The sequence below is a fragment of the Danio rerio genome, chromosome 4, assembly GCF_052040795.2.
Source record: "Danio rerio strain M-AB ecotype USA chromosome 4, GRCz13ab, whole genome shotgun sequence".
NCBI lineage: Eukaryota > Metazoa > Chordata > Actinopteri > Cypriniformes > Danionidae > Danio > Danio rerio.
The window spans coordinates 22,615,021-22,633,620 of NC_141024.2; the positions used below are offsets into that span (position 1 = coordinate 22,615,021).

Consider the following 18,600-nt stretch of genomic DNA (forward strand, 5'->3'; position numbering starts at 1 on the left):
TTTAAATTGCAGACAGGTTTGGAGTCAGGCAATCCTGACTGGCCTCAGGTCAGTCAAGTATCAAACCAATGACATTAGAATGGAGAAAGACAGGCCTATATAGGCATCAGCAGTCAGCACATCTCTTTCCCCTGCTTTAAATATTAAAGAAGGTCATGTATGACTCCCCCAGCATCTCTTCAAGAAGCAAACCTTTTTTCCCCAAGGTTGCTTACAAAAACAGGTCAAAGCATCCTGCATTTATGGTATAGTGCTATATGTGTATACACAGTCCTTGTTCGTGTGGATGTGTAGGAAATGTAGAATATAGAAAGTTTTTATATTAAACAATTTTAACATATCTCCAATAAATATGTCAGCATTATAAACTGAAATAACATCATTGTATATCGAACTTTCACCATCACTTCCAGACAGTTCCTTCACAACTAAAGTGTGACAGTACTGATTTTTACAAAATATGTCGTACAAAATGGGGAAAAAGCACCAAAACTAACACATACAAAGTATTGAGAACCCTGATGATTCCACTTTGTTATGAAAAGATTTTTTTTTCATAAAGCCATGAACTCTTCAATATAAATGTATTCACAAGATGATTTTAGTCAAATCTATTTCCAATAAAAGCCCTCAGAGAATCATGAGCTTAAAACAGCTGTTAATTAACAATAGGCAGAAACTATATACTGTATTACTGTATAATTAGACTAGACGCTACGAGAGGGCAAGTCAACTTTGAATTAACAGTATAATCATTTATTTTTAATTACCTGAAAACTCACATTGAAGCTCATTCTTCTTCTCCTATTTGAGGCAATTTATACCACCTCCTATACTAGGCAACATTGTAACCCCTGGTGAATCTGGACCCCAGTACAAAACACTATGCTCTATATGTAGATGTATGTATGCCTAAACATAAGCAGTGCATTAAAAAGGAAATGTAGTGCATTAAAATCAACATGCGATGTGTGACACACATAAATGGGAAGAGGATGAGGAAAGGAAAGAAAATGAAGGAAAAGAAAAAAGAAAAGGAAAAAATAGAGAAAACAACATGTTCACTGACACAGAAGGTAGGATAGATATGTGTTGGATACTTTTATATATTGTTATTGATTTATTTCCCTTGCAATGACCATTGTTATTACATCATTCTTACAATTACCTTTGTTGTTATTGATATTATATTACTGCTGCTGCTATAATCTGTCATCACAGATTCTTGCTATTATCACCAACTTTTACTATTATTATTCCTACTATGAATTATTATTATTATTATTATTATTATTAATGTTAAGTACTATTCAATTACTAAAAATATTATTCTGATATTTATTCTGATAATTTGAATATTTGTCACTGCTGTTTATACACTGTTTATTCCTGTCATTTCCATTTTTATTCTATTGCAGTTTTTGTGTTCTGGGTTTACCTTATAATGTTTATGACTTTAAAAAAAATAACAGCAAACACTCCTCTTTCTGCATATTTAATGGGAAAACAGTATGCCCCTTTTCATAACATGTCAAATAAACGTAAAATGAATATCTCTGTCAGGCTTCAACTCAAAACACCCAATAGATTTTTCATAAGTTGACAAAATTGCCACTATTTTAGTGTCAGTAAAACAATGGGTTTTATTCACTAATGATAAAATATGTTTCTTATAATTATAAGTGATTACTAATTAATTATTTTGTAAAAACTTTCCCTAATTCACAAAATGTGTGTAAGCACACAAGTTTGTTCTTAAACTCGTTCTTCTGTTAGTAAATTTGAATTGTTCTCAGAAAGTGTCCTTTTCATTAAATAACCTTTATACTTATATGTAAACCTATATGTTTATACATGTTTATAAGGCCCCAGGCATACATAATTATTGTTAAGGTGTGGTATCAGTTCTTGATATTTTTTTAGGATATATTCATGAAAATATCCGTAGGGACATTTTATGAATAGATTTGTATGTACACAAGGTTAGTGAATGAGAGGGTTTAAATCAAAGTCCCTTTAAGGGAAGTAATTTCACTCTGCGGCCATCTTTGAAACGCCTCTCAGGCAGTATGCTTGGGCATTCTGTCTGAATGGGAAAACATAAAATTCTCAAAAACTGCTTGCCAAGCTTACAATTGAATTTCATATTAGGAATCATCCATAAAATTTAACAACAACCATCCTTTTAGTTTCATTTCTAAACGTCCATATCATACAAAATATGCAGAAACTCATGCCTGGTCTGAGCACTTACCCCAGAGAATCATCAGTCTATAGCGATCAATAATTGGCTCATGTAGTAGAAGGTGGTTTTTTTTGCCATATTGTAATTGATGATTAGCTCCTGAACTTGTAGACGGGGCTTTATTCACCATATTAACTGTTACACTTTTCCCCATTCAAAAAGATACGAGTGACATGTCTTGTGTATCTTATGGTCTTTGCTTTAAATGCAAATGAGCTCCTTTTTTTATTGCAGCCTTTACACGCTATTCTGACACTCCAGAAACAACAAAATAGGTGAATCTCACACAGACTAAATGCATATATCCATTGTGTATAAATCCATCAATGAGTCACTCCAGCACAGTCCTGGGATTCACGCATCTTGGCCACTGGCCTTGATTTACTCTGACCTTTGGCTTCAGAATTGAGAGAGGTCGACACTTGGATGTACAGCCGACCATAAATCTGCAGAAAGGGTGATTATTGCCTGAGGACTCGTGCTTTACACAGATGCTGCCGGCTAATTCTGTCCTCTTCATGACAGTCGTTAGAAAGCACTGAGAACGGTGTGACATCCCAAAGGGGCTATTCTGGTTGATCCACAGCTAGAACAACATCAAGAAGAAAGGACCAGGCTAAAGCAACGGTGTTACCGTCTACTGATGCAATCGCTGGCAAGCATCATTATTAATATTGCAAAATCTTAACCCCAAATATGAAACTTCAGCACATAACTAATGATTCATCATTTGTGATATGGACATGAGAGGTGGGTTTAATTATGTGGCTTGATGAGATGTGCTCTGCTCCAAGTATTGAACAAATTAAGATATAAATTAGTATTTGGCGTTTTTAATACAAAAACACAATACTACTTAAATTAAATATCCTACTTCATTTGATGGGTACACCACACATTTCGAAGATATTACTTTTCAAAATTGATTAAAGAAAAAAGTATCAGTTAAAAAAAGTAAGACCAATAGTAATACAAATATTACATTTCATTTTTTTTTTTTTACTTAATATTATATAGATTTTTAAAATTAGATTTTACATTGCATTAGATACACATATTTAGGGCTGGGCAATATGAGGGTATATATTAGTACCCCATAATAAACAGCCAACCATAACAGATTAATTAAGTCTGTGTAAACTGTGACATTTCAATAAGTGGGCATGGCTAACTGTCATGCAGTGTAACTGAGAAAACTGCTCATGAGACTGAGAGGAGCACTTACTGTGCGTTCACACCAAAGATAGTGAGAGCGTCAAAGTTTGCTCTGGCTGTGATCTACATTGATCTCGTATTTAAAGGAGTCACAGCAGCATATCAGCAAATTTACATTCCTGCATAAAAACATGCTTTTTAGCATGAAAATGTTGCACACTTTTTATCAAATTTATTTAACAATGGAAGATCAAGTTGTTGCTTAAGGTTTGACTATGATACAATTATTCAAAGCGACCACATTAATTAAACCCTTTGGAACAAACATGGTCAGAACCAAAAATCACAGGACTGTGTTCTCTGGACTCTCAAACGGTGGACTTCTACATGCCGAACCGCGTCATAGATTATTACCCTAAAGTTGGCCCTGATTTTAACTCATACCCATACCAGCAACAACACACCGAATCACTCCTCGCAGCTTATCGTCGCAGGCTTAAATTAAAAAATGAATGACTACCAGCTACTTTGACGCTCTTGCTACTTTCGGTGTGAATGCACAGTTACAGATCAGCAATCAGAGGTGAACTTTTTACCTGTGATTTAGATGAACTTTTTTTAATTACCGATTTGAATTATGAGTACAGAATAACTCGACGTACAATATCCTGAAGTAAGTTAAACATTCTAACGGCCTCCCCTAGGTCTTCATGTCTGCCCGGTTCACATTTGGGCACTGGAATTGTGTGAAATTTGGATTAGGAAAATAAAAGTATACTACAAAATTAACATGAAGCTATGTCATAAAATTCTTAGCTATTCACTGTATATTGGTCAAACTAGAATTAGAATTTAAAAAAGATTAATAGAGAACATACTGACTTAACAGTGCTGGTGAAAGTTACTTTTAAAAGTGATATACTGCAATCTTGATTTGCTTTAAAAAAGTTACTAAATGTATAATAACATTTTCTTTTTCTTTTTGTAAGATGAAGATGGGCTTATGATTGTAATGTATTAATTTTAAAAATAAATTTTCCAAACACTGTCAACCCAGTATCTCCTCCATTAATAATTTTTTCTTTACAGTATCTCTCCCAAGCAACCTCCCACTGGGTCCTAGTGCCTGCCCCGTGAGAAATTTACTGTGTTACACTAATTACAAATTAAAAGGAAAAAGCTAGCTCTCTTTTAGCACAAAACATCAATTGGGTCTGATTAAATTGCTGTGTGAGAGGCAAACACAGGGAATAAAAATCTCAAACCTAACCATTTAACCAGTAAAGTAACAGTTCAGAAAACCACAGAAACAGAAAAGACATTTACACCAATGGGAGGTATTGGCAAAAATACAGTTTTGTGCATGCCTACTATATTTAACAAGGTTAAAAAATAATAAAAGCATTTAAGGCTGCTTTCACACCTGTAGATCAATTGTTTTTTCTGAAACAGGGATTAAAATTGATACACTGTTTATTTTCGTTCTTGGGGCGGTTTGCTTTCACACGGAAAACTTTCTAATCTGACCAAAATAGTAAAGACAAGTCACATGCTAGTAAACTCTCCTCACATTGGTCAGAGTTTCAGGGTTTATTTTGCCATGGATCTATATAAAAAATGTTGGCTAGAATTATCCGCTATAGGCTTAAATTATAGAGAGAAATAACAGATGAACAGACAATGCAGTCAGATCATGAAGTGCAGTCAGACCAGAAATGAACAAAACAATAGACCTAATACAAAATATCATAAGATTAAAATATCAAAAAATTAACGAATGGTAATTTCGGTCAATTTTCTTGACTAATAAAACAACACTCTGTAAAATTTCTTGCAGTAAAATGCTTTCATTTTCATATTTGACACTAAACGCAAATTTATCAGTAGGAGTGATGGCATCCCACCTTACTCATCATTCTCTCTTCATATAGCCGTATTTATGGCAATTACAAAGACATAATACACTGATATAGCCTGGTTCGTTAGTTTGTTGGATAGTTTTGCTTTCTCACTACAATCGATTCGCTCCAGGGTTCGTTTCAATTGAGCCGAGACCACCTCATTCAGGCAATCTCGGACCTATTGATTTGGTGTGGATCCGAGCATGATTGTGGGATTCACATATGCCAAACAAACCGTGATAACTGGGCAAATGAGGCAGGTTCTGAAACAAACGTCTAGGTGTGAAAGCACCCTAAGTTTATTAATCATAAGCTCTTTTGTTGACTTTAAGAAATAACTATCTATTTGAAAAACTACATTGTGAAATATATGGTTTCTCTCAAATGAACTGACAGATTTTGCTCATACATTACCACCCAAACTATCAGTTTCACCGAATATTAATACCCACAAAAACTATTTAGAAACCCCCCAAAATGCCTTTTGTAATCACTCACAAATCACTCATAAACATTTACGCACTATATCTGTAGGTTCTGCCATTAAAAACATTTACAAATCAGTTCTAGTTGTGATCCATTTAGAAATAAACATCAGAATAACATCAGAATAACAGCAGGTTGCGAGGAACTTAAAAGTAGCTAGTTTATTCCAGTTTGGTGCAGTTTTTAAGAAGAAAACCCAAGCATGCTCTAGCAGACACCCACAGAGAAAACAGCATGCTAACCTCACTTTCATGGCAGGAGACAAAAGGGTGACAAGGACAGAGCAATGATAGCGAGAGGAGGCAAGAAGAGAGAAAAGCAGTACCAGCTTAGTCTATTTCCAATGCAAAACAAAGGTCTGATGTTTGCATTGACCTTTATATTTCCCCTGTGAAACACGCAGCATGTTTTGCAAGTTTTAATAGGCGAAAAAAATCAACAAATCTTTGACTTATTCATAAACATGTGCTGCATTTGATATTCAAGAATACCATTCTCAGCATTGCAGGGCACTAGTGCTGAGGGCGAATGAGAACACAGCCCCACCCTCCTGTAATGAGTGTCACACGTTCTCAATTTAAAACCAATCTAGTGGAGCAGTCAGGCAGCAGAACACACACACATGCACACACACACACACATTCTGCAAATGTCAGCCCATGCATCACCCATTAACCAGCTGTGAATACCAGCAATGAACAAGACGAATGGAGTCTGAAGTTGCTGACTTTTAAGGAGAAGACATCTGATCAAGCTTCTTTGACAGAACCTTTATATTTAAGCCCTTCCTTATCTTTAAAATGTTAAACTATGAACACAATATATATATGTTTACAAGACAAACATTTTAGGACGCTCAAACTAGAATAGCAATATGTTCTGTGGTGATGAGCAAAGCAGAAGGGAGTGTGCGCATGCACATTTATATAATAACACAGACTACAGGGCAATTGAATGCTTGATTCTCAACATAATAAAATGTGCAGTTATTTTCAGACAAACGCTTAGCTTATGTAGTTCCAAGGAGATCTTGACCACAGTTCCATACCACACTACAGCCAATTTCACTTATTCAATTCACCTTTACCGCATGTTTTTGGACTGTGGGGGAAACCGGAGCACACGGAGGAAACCCACGCAAACATGGGGAGAACATGCACACTCCACACAGAACTGACCCAGTGGGGGCTAGAACCAGCATCCTTTTTGCTGTGAGTTCATCGTGCTACCCACTGCACTACCGTGCTGCCCTCGGTACAAAGTGTTTCCTGATATGATTTTTCTAATGTAAAGCTCAGTGCAGGTATTAGAAAAAGAAAAGCTGGAATGATTGAATTTGACCAGATAAAAAAGTATTCATTCATTCAGTATGTGCTACATTTTAAACTTGTTAGATGATCACATTGCTAAGATCAAACTCTGATATGAATTGATATCAAAATTAAGCTATAATCAATGGACTGCTATGCATTAAAGGATTTTAAATACACATGGAAGCAAAGAGAGAAAAACATGCAAGAGTGAGATTATGTGTGTGTGTAAATGATTAAATTCATCTAATAGCTCATTGTAACGTGGTAGCTCCCTCTTTGCTAATATTTTAAGCATACTTGTTAATTGTTTGATCATCTTCAGCTTTCTGGTGAAGAACGTATCTGTGTACTTGAGATTACCAACCCAGGCTCATTTTGAAAACGTACCGCTACATACATTTCTGAACAGCTTCAAATACGTCCCAGGAGCAATGTTTTTTTTTTGCAGTTTTTGTTTTCAGGAATCCACCAGAGGTCACTGTGTATGCTTTTTTAGACGTCAAATTTCTCTCGTGAGTGCCATTCATACCTGCTGTTCTAGCGTAAATCCACCAGAGGCCGCTGTCGACTGACTGATTGACTGATTGACTGACCCACCCTTCTCCTTCCCTAAACCCAACCAATAGTGTTTTTAAAAGCACCTATTGACCCGCCCACTCACTTCCCTAAATCCAACTGCAGTGCTTTAAAAGATAATTGAGTAAAAGAAAATCCCTTGCCTGATTTTTACCACATTTTAAGATTTGACCACATTCTCATCCCTTTATTTGCTTGCTTATTTTTTGGCTATTGTTCTTGTTTCACCTGCTTTCTGGAACCACTCTTCGCCAGACTCGAACCCCGTTGTCGTGGTCAACTCCTCTCTGCATCTCAAGTCCGCCGACATGGCAAGCTAACTAGAAAAACTGGTAACAGTGGGGAAAGACAGTCGACACAGTTGTAAGCGGTCAGTTGGTATGCGCGAAAAGAGATGACGTCATACAGCCCCATAGGGTTCATTTTAAAGACAAAATGCAGCTTCTGACTACATAATCCGCGACCTCCAGAAATGCATATAGGGCTTTTTTTTCAGAATGAGCCTATGTTGGAGATTACACGTTAATCAATACTCCGGAAACTGTCACTGAGTAACTATGGTTACTACAAATGCTTAAGGTAAGTTCATTTATTTCAAATTGTGATCAAAACTGACTATACTGTAACTACTTGTGCATGAAATAATTTTAAAGCACATCTTCCCCCCAATCACAATCAAGAATTTCAACAGTCCATGGAATAATATTAATTGTGAGTCTCCAGTGCATTTCCCGTGTGGAAGGGGTAACTGGAAATGGCTGACTATGTAAATCATTCCATTCAGAAGCAGATTTAACAGAAGTCAGCTGCTTATGCAGCATACATACTCTGAAACAGAGCTTATGGCCTCTCAACATAAGCATCTGCTATTAAAGTCAGTCTGCCTTTGAAAGTGGACAAAAGCAGAAAACAATAACTGTCAGATCAGATAACAACAGCCAACGTCTCTGTATACGGCCGATAAAACAAAAGGGCGAATGGCCGTGTAAGTACCCATAAATCACCTCAGCAAGCAGGCGTAAGCAGCCGTCGTGAATGATTTTAGGATCTTCACTAGTGAGAGCTCAGTCCACGTTTGAGAAATCCTTCTGGAAATCATTCAAAGAGGAGCTAATCAGAGACTGAGGCCTGATAGGAGACGTAATTTAGTTGACGGCGGCGGGCAGATATTCGTCCTCTCTGCCTACTCGCTTGCACCATGTTGAGCAGATAGAAAGCAGAACAGAATCGTAATTTCTAGCCACAAAACCAGGTCAGAAAGAATGTGTGTCCCAGACTTTTTTTTGATGCTACTACATAATACAGTCCTGTCCAAAGCTACAATATTGGAGACTGTTGAAAAAATATCTCAATCTTGTGGTCAATGTCTGATAGAGCCACTTTCCATTGCTAGAGTGCTGCATTCATTTCATACACCAAGAATTTACAAAATGTGCCCATTGAAATGACCTAAAATTGTAGATAACATGGGTATCGCATCAAAAACATGTAGAAACTCATGATTTGATGGTGTATTGGCATTAATTTGCGAATACTAAGGAGCAAATGAATCATACTTTTTTTGATTAGGATCAAAGAAGCCAAACTACAATTGTTCACCCATGAACACACTTGATATCCAGTAATAACAGTGATTTAATGCCAATAAAATCATTGAAGAGCATTTATAGAAGTATTTGTACTTGCCTCATTTTTTAGGTTTATTGTTCAAGCATCATTGATTCTCTTACTTTTTGTTTAATATTCTAAAGCTGCTATGAATCAATCTGCATTGTTTAAAGCATTGTTTGACTTGAATTAAAAATGTCCTCAGTGTTCAGTGTTTGTTATGCTTGGTTCACACCAATTGCAAATTTATGTATTTGCACAAGTCGAATATATGCAAAGTCATTGCTAATGCATATATAGAGGCAAATTTCCATTGAGTAGTGCAAGTTACACGATATGCATGAACAGAGAACACAGAATGCAGTGAGCGTGTGAAATTCACCTGTCACATTTTCCATGCAAGTTCAATAAATTCAAGTCCAGTGGAAAGTTAATGTGAGAGAGAAAAACATCATGTAAGAAATATAGAGTGACTGATAAGATGCTTTAATCTGGTATGAACTCACTTAATTTGTAATTATTAATTTCCTGTTTAAATAAGAAAACTGTTGTTATCATTAACTTGCATACATATGCCATCTAGAGCAGGGGTCTCAAACTCAAATTGGTGGGGGGTCATGTCAGTGACTGACAATTCATAGGAGGGCCACTTTAACACTAAAGCACACACAAAAAAAGTGGAAACCTGATGTAATTGATGCACTTAGACATTCTTCCCCAGAGTATCAAAGCTCCTTTTTGTTTCTTGTTGTACATATTGAAGGGGTAGTTGAAATTGATATGAAAATACTACAATTTAATAATAGGTACATTATAGACATAGGTAAATAATAATTATTATTATGTCCCAATCAATTGTTGCTTAACCTAAAGTTTAACAGATAGTGTAAGAACAGCAGAGAGCTTAACTTTACTGGCAATTGTTCATCCCAATATCATTCTTTTTTGTAAAAGTACAACAAATAGGGGGAAAGCATGGATATATTCACATGTTCAATTTAACCAGCAGTAAAATATTACTAATGCACATTTTTATACAATTATTAATATGCATATGAGTAAAAAAAATCTATTAATAAGACCATTTTAATCGAGTTTTGTCAAATGATCATGTAAACACCATCTGCATAATGTGTAAGCCATAAAGAAGGGTTTGTACAACAAAATACAGGTGGTATAAAACTGATTATAATCAAATGACCCTTGAATATTTACAAAAATAGTGCTTTAGTAAAAATATAGCACTTTCGGTCATATATTGAATGTTTAAAACAGCTCAGAAATAATCTGCATGTGCGTTACTCTCAACCGCGCACTGCGAGAAACCGAAAGTAACCCGAATATATAGTACAGTACCTTAAATGTCCAGTAGGTAAGGGGTTCAAAATCACAAGTATACTGTATATGCGACTGCACAACACTGAAAGTAATTCAAAAATAAATGTTTTGTTGGGGCGAATTTTGTTATGTTTTTGGCGTCAGTTGCAGGCCGGCAGTTTGAGACCCCTGATCTAGGACCTGATGTAGGCCTACACGGAATCTGTGCCCGCAGAATTCTGCAGATTTCCATAGATTTTTAGCCCATCATTAATTGTGTTTATTTACTTGAGTAAATCTAAGTTTATTCAGTTTTTAAATTAATTAAAGTAATATTATTGACTAATATGAAAATGTTCATTGATTTATGTACAATGCAGTTTGTAAAGTAATACTTTGTCTTTCAGTAGATATACTATATGAGAGACTTGCTTTTTTTATCCAAATAAAGTAAATCTAATTGGATTTGCATTTTAAACATTAAATAAAAGTTTAAAAGATATTATTTTTATGTATGAAACGTATGAAACATTACTTTTCTCTTATTTGTTATTATTTTTTTCAGGAGAGGCAATTCTATCTTTTATATGAAAGGAGCAGCAGGGTGAAATGATGGCCATTTGCACCAGGATGACCTTTCACCTCACTTTATTCTGTCGCTCAGTATCTGTTGAGCCCCGTCTATAAATTCAGCCTATTTCACTGGCTTCTTGATGCCAGGCCACACCAACACCTTTTCTTATTGCGTTCTACTTTAAAACAAAGGACTCAATTGAAAAATGAGACGGAGAAATTGTTTTGAAAAAAGAAAGAAAGGCGCAGATGGGTCTCACACTGAGCTAAGTTGAAAAACGCTGCCCGATTGATTTCACAAAGCTGCACGCCAGGAAGCCCAAGATGTGTTACCTTCCAAAGAAACCAAGTGAAATGTAAAATTATTCCTGACACCTTACTGAACCACAGAAAACAGCTAAAGTGCAACTACTGCATGCAGTTAATCATTTATTAATTGCACTCAATTAAGCTCAAGCTTGGGCATTAGTAAGTTTCTGGAGCAGCAGTAAGTAAAACAGAGCAGCAGAATAAATGTCTTATCAAAAATGATCTGCATATGGTGTTAAGCATAGAATTGCCCCAAAATTGCATAGAAAGCATGTTTGATGCAACATTGGATCGAAATAGGTTTTAAAGTAATAAGATTTAGTATAGTACAGTATAACAGTATATGAAAATAATGAAATAAATTACTGTAATTTTTTTTATTTTGTGAAATGATGATGAATATCTATTTGATTAGGATGCACTACTGACACCAAATAATAAATGATTCTATCATATGTCAATGTTGGATTATAAGTATGGAGTAAATATTTAGATCGTTCATTTTGGTTTTACTGTATAGTTTTCATTCATTTCAGTTTTCAGAGCAGATATGTGAGGCTACTGGTCTGACAGTGGAAGCACAGCTGTAGTACATATCCTGTTGTTATCATGCTAAATAGTGCAATATATATAGTATTTTCCAATATATGGTTATATATCGTATGCTGACAATACATTGTTTTCAAGACTGTAAAATGTCAAGTGGTGCAACCATTAGGTTAACAAAAAAATAAATAAATCTTTACATACCGAATGCTCATGCATCATTGTCTTCTTGATTTCTGGCCTATTTGATCTAATTTAAGCTTCTAAGCTTAAGCTTCCGGGAACACTGTTAAAAAAAGTTAACAAACTTTAGGACATTTTTGAGTTTACTCAAATTAAATCAAGTCAAGTGCAGTAATTGCGTTAAAAGTTGAGTCAACTCAAAAAATGTCCTGAAGTTTTATGCCTTAGATTTTTAAGTTGAGTCAACTTTGTTTTTTATTTGCAGTGAGAGGTCATAAGGTTGGATTTTATAATTATTTTAATCTGATAAAAGAGACATTCTTACTGTGACACACAATAATGAAAGCTATTACTGTTACTGTTAAAGCTAATAATATTACTATTATTGTTGACCTAAAACAAAACTTCCCGATTCATGTTTTATGTAGTTCCTCATGTTCCTCACTAGTTGTGTCACATTAAAATCACTTGGTGGGCAAAAGTCTTCCAAATATCAATCAAGAAATAAAACATGTATGATGGAGCTAAACTACTTGGGCTGTTCTTTTGAAAAATTATGTTCTTAATTTGTTATTTATTGGAACAGTTTTTCACCACATTTATTTAATTGCCCACAACCCCAAGTTTCCTTTACAATACACTAAATAAACACTCATAATTAACAGGTTCATGAAAAAAGTGTTTTTGTCTGCAATGTCACCTTAAGTCAAGTAAATGTGACAGTGGACAGAAGCCATGGTTAAATATTTACAAATCAAGCCCATGTTATCAAGTTGAAACTCATTTCCTTAAAAAAACAGATGACTGATATAAATGTTTGACTTTTGGCAAACTCCTGCCTATACTCCAATATTTATTAAAGCGTCAAGACTTCTGACGGTATTTACAATGTTGTTTAATCCGTACATTTGACATACACTCTGATCCACATTTCTTCTGGCTGTTAACGGCCTCTTGTCGCGCTCTGAGCTTATCTGCTTTGCCCAGCTTGTTCTCCCATACACTGCGATTGGCACTCAGTCGGTCTGTGTCATGAGTCTCACATAAATTAAAGGCGTTCTAATGCAATAAAGTGTTGCGGCCGTCATGACACACTGGGAAGTTCCCTGTTGATAATGGCGGGCCGCCACAAGAGACGAGACACTCCGTAAATAAAAGTCGCCTTTGTCCTGCCAGACTGCGACAAGCCAATAAAGTTTTAAAGGTCAGGACAGGCTCAGTCTTGCCACCTAGAGTTATGCCCGCTATTAGGCAAAGTGGCGCAATGCTAAATCAGATTTGTGCACTGATAGACAGATCCACACTGGCACACACACACAAACACAGGTAAGAGACGAGAGTACTGGGGCCCGAAGCAAGTGTTCACTTTGCATTAGTGTGATGCCTGATGCTGTGAATCTCTGGCATTTTCTTAAAGGTCTTCCTGCACAGGGGAGGATCCGTTTGTGCCTGAAAACATGTTTAAAAATCTTGTGCGGTAAAGTTATGTCATATTTGTTGTATATGATAACATCACAGTTGTTGTTTAATTGATGTGTAACTGACATTATGTGAATTCCCCCTTCGCTAAGCCGCACCAGAAAACCGCCACACACCAATCATGGCTTAGCAACCGTAGCTATGCGCAGAACGTCTGTCAAGCTTTGAAGCAAGAGAAACAAGCCAAAGCATTGTGCATTTAGATTGTGCAAATCTGATACTGGTATCCTAAAAGTTTGAACAAAGTGGTGGAATTTTTTTTTCCTTTCCAAAACCTAAAAAAGGGGTAAAATGCCAGCGTGGAACAAGCAATGAGGGGCACTAAAAGAGCAGAGTTAAGTTGGTTTTGTTTTCGATATTCCAGACACATTCAGTGAAAGACGGCAACAACTGACACATCTATATAAACCTAAAAAATATCTACAAAAATGCAAAGCAATTTATGTTTTATAGCTGCCTTTTTTTTCGCTCAGTATAACGAGCACTGCTCTGTTTAAGCCCTCGCAATAGTAGTCATACTAATAGCAGTCATATTTCCATCTGTTTTAAGCTACGAATAATTGAAATTACATATCAACAGAACAAAACCAAGATGTGATCACAATCTGAGTACTTGTGATCAATATTCTTCCTCAGCAGCTGTTTTTCAGTCATTTATAACCCTCATTGTCAGAGTTACAATTTATTGATGTTTTGTCCGTCTTAAAGAGATTTAGTCATTGGTGATGACATTTTAGCGGATTAGTCTCTGCTTTAATATTTGGTGTCCGGTTTATATTTGCTGGTAGGGAAAATCTATTTGTTCACTTCTGCTATTTATACTTTGATTTCAAGTTATTTATTTATTTTACTTAACTGCAAATTAGAATAGAAACTGTATAAAGAGCACACAAACATACTGACAGATATACTGTACATTGTTACGGGTAAATGATGCTAATATTCACCACAAATCCATCAATTTCCCCTTTCTGGCTTTTTTTTTTAATGAATGAATTATTTAGAAGCACTGTCTATGCGTATTTCCTTGTCGGTTAGTAATGCTATATTTTATGGCACAACAATTAATCTTAAAAAAGGCAAAAGAAGGGAAATCACGGTTTAATTTGTTATTATTAGATTATTTTTAAATTTCACCTTTCCTGCTGTGCATGGACTAAGCTGCTGAATGATCAGCATATGAGGCGGCTAGGCTAAGCTAGCTTCAATTTTAATTAAATTATTGTCTAATCGGTTGCCTATTATGTTTTGAATATACCCCTGTAATGCATACTGCAGTCCTTTTTTTGTCTGGCTTTCTCAGAAATCTCACCTGTTTGCCAAAAATTATTAATTATATCCTTGACAATGTCTGACACCGGTGCACACATATTGTAAAAGACGAGTGAGGCACGAAAGCTTGACAGGCATAACAACAGTAACTAAAGAGGGCAGGGCTTATTCAAAAAGTCAAAGAGATAATAAAAGAGAACCATATAAATGTATAGGTTTACAGCTAATGCTGGGTTCGCACCAAACATGAAGCACTGCACTTAATTTTTTTTTTTCAGTTTTTTTGACCAAGTGCATCCAACTTTGGTTTTGGTTATGGCTCATAATTTTAATTTCGGTGCTTCCTTAGTGAAAACAAGCATGAATATAAACAACCAACTTGAGATTTTCAAATCATATAAAACAATGTTTTGTTGTTGTTGTTGTTGCAATAAACCAATTCTGCTCATAGTTTTGGTGATCAGCACATTAAACTGTAATACTTTATTCCCATCTGTGATGAAAGCTTTGATTATCAGCACATGCTCAATGGAAAAGAAATTAATGATTACATATGGCAAATGCCAAAGCACTTTCTGAGACATGCTTCAAGCCCGACTGGAGCTCTGCAGGATTTAACATCCCACCAGCACGGATGCCTCCATTTGGGAGTCCATTAAACCACTAATTCACCAGTTATTTTTAACACTGTTTTTCATTTTACTAGATTTCAAGTTGCTTTGCAGAACTTCTTTTCTGACAGCAGAAAAATCATTAGAGGTTCAAACTGGATCTTCTGTCTTTGGAAAGGGTTTATTCACGTCTGCACCAACGGGAACATCTCTAGAGCTTTTCGTAGGTATTGTTTTCCTGCTGGGATTCCAGTTAGACCCTCCAGATTTAGGTTTCTCCTGCAGTTTTTGCAGCACATCCCGTCGCAGCTCACTTTCTCACCCCAGTGCTCTTTCGTAACTTCACATTTCCACATTGTTCTAACTTTAATCTGTTTTATCTGCTTCTGTCTAGAGCATATTTTCCTGGCACAGGAGCCTGATAAAACTAGCCCATGCGATTTGAGCATAGTAATCGAAGTCTTCTGAAGTCATACGATAGGGAAAAATCAATAGGAAAAATCTTTCCCTTGGCCGAAGCATTCAGATTCTTTCGTAACTGGATCTACTTTTGAGTTCCATGCAGAAACAACATCATGTGCGTGACTTTTTGGGTGAACTGTATCTTTAAATAAAATATGCAGCTTGACTGAAGCATTTCTTCTCTCTCTCCTTTCTCACTTTTGTTTATTAGCTAGTACACGGTGAGCATTCACGCTTGGCCAGCCATAAGAGGCCTTCACTAAAATACACATCTTCTGGGTCTGCTTTTTTACAAGAGGATGCTGGGATAAAGCCATGCAGAGACAATATATATATCCATTCTATATGTATAACAAAAAAATTAGCTCACAATTAGAATCAATTGCACAAGAATTAATTATGGTTTTGCTACAGATACACACTCTACAGTAGTTAAAACATGCTAACCACAAATCAACCATTCTTCTTACACTAACCATAGTTTAACCATGAGATTTGTAGAACAACTCTGGTTATACAAATAGTAATCATGCACCAAAACACAAGGTAATAATCAGTTGTAATAAAACCTAATTGTATCGTGGTTATATCATTTAACTAGCTAAGTAGTTTAATGTTTAATTTTGATGTTGGCCAGACAAAGTCAGGTCAGAATTTTTTTAAATAATTTTTTAAAACCTTAAGGGTTTTATCTGAACAAGTGAAAGTTAATTAGCATGTTGCTAGTATGCTTCTACAGCAGCATGTTTTTTTTCTGTTAGCATGAAATAGCACATTTAACCACATGGCTAATGTTGCTAACATGTTTCCAACATTAATTAAGATGTTGGTAGTATATTTCTTACATGGTTTACTAGAAATTGAAAATTTCTTGGCCATTTTGCTTGACCAAATTCAATTTCTAGGTAAGTGTGACCTGTTAGTTCTGCTTTTTGTTCTAAGAACTATAATAAATAAATAAATAGCAACAGTTTCCCACAAACTGCAGTGACAGCTCTACCCAAACATATCATTTCCACTGTCTTTAACTTTATCTTGTTCTCATTTCACGGAAGTTCAAAGACTAACAAAACATTTTTTAACAATATTTAACATGTATATTTTTGTATTATTGTTTTATTTATACTTATTTTCTGATTTTGTTTTATCTTGCTCTGGAAAATCAACATCAACATGACAGATCTTTTCTCTCTTTAAACAATTATGACTGATAACGTCTAGCATAATTTCATTTTAATTTATGCAGGAATCAAAAATGTTAAATATTATTAGAGAAAATGTTTAATAGGGCTTAAATAACATTGTAAGATGTTTGACTGTAAATTACATTGTGAGATGTTTACATTGTAAAATAATTAATCACATTAATCAGTTAATCATTATTAAGCAGAGAGGTCGTTTCGACCGAAGGGAAACAAGATTAAACAACTGAAGTCCCGTGCCGTTTAACTTGTGTTACTCTAATTTGTGTATTTAAGGGAGGTAATTTGACAGCTATGAATACGTTTATTGAGCAAAATGTGGTGCAAATTGTGAACACAATGCAATACACTACAAAAAAAAAAAATCTGCGGCGATGACATGTTATATGTGGCTGTGTGTGAGCGCAGGTGTCTCTATGACAGCACTGCGTACACCACTGCTAACAGACCAAACTGGATGAAATGATGACTGGCCAATCAATGGTTGGGCTGGTATTGTGAAAAATTGTCTGATTCCAGCCCTTGGCCACATCTCTATGGTTAACATATTATAAGGATGTATTGCTATGCTGCTAGCATGAATAACTTGTTGCATTAATTAACATGTTGGTATATATAGCTATAACTAAATTCAAAAATCAAGTGGACATAAGTCAAAATGATCCATAAGATTTAATGTTTGAAAGATATGACTCCTTTTATGAAAGGCTAAGTAATTTATTGTAGACTTGATCAGTTAGAAAAGATCTATTGTAGTATACCAAGACTTGAAGGCGTGACCTCAGTTTGGTGGTTGTATCTTCAAAAGTAAATATTGAATTCTAAATATTGTTTAAATTCAGAAAGTTTTTTTATTCTGTCTGTATTTTTTTATTTTTGTTTTGAAACTAATGCTTTAAGTCAGCAAAGATGCATTAAAAAGTGATTACTAAAAGTAAAAAAAGAGCACTAAATCATATTATAATGACTTCTGAAAGATTGTGTGACATTGAAGACTGGATTTAACGGTGGATGAAAGTTTTGCTCTGCAGTCACAGGAATAAATTACATTTTAAAACATTTAAAAAATGTAGTGCAGCTAATTACGTTTTCAGAAGGGTAGCTGGACTATGGCTTGAGTTCATTTCAAAGCAGTTTCCCAGCACTGCAACATATGCTTATACAGCTATTCAATCTCCAGTCCAAAGCTGGCAGAGAAGTGCTGCGGTTTGAGGCCTGAGATTTCTGTGTTTGAGAGGATTAACCTCCTGCAGATGCTCTGCGGGCCAGAAAAACATAATCACATTCTTCTTCAGACACTCAGACGTCTCAGGTACTGTATACAAACAATCATAACAGTCGCAAACAAACCGATACCCAAAC

At 35.4% G+C, this 18,600-nt stretch overlaps 1 protein-coding gene and 1 long non-coding RNA gene across 29 annotated transcripts in view; both read right to left on the bottom strand.

Annotated features, from left to right (window-relative positions):
- Positions 1–18,600, bottom strand: part of ppfia2 (PTPRF interacting protein alpha 2) — a 340,251-nt gene that overhangs the window by 93,817 nt on the left and 227,834 nt on the right. The gene's annotated exons all lie outside the window — the stretch shown is intronic.
- On the bottom strand, positions 11,871–15,054 carry LOC147844714 (uncharacterized). The gene is made up of 2 exons (XR_015483201.1): positions 12,828–15,054; positions 11,871–12,773 (listed from the first exon to the last, which is right to left on the bottom strand). It is a non-coding gene; the product is annotated as an uncharacterized LOC147844714 (long non-coding RNA).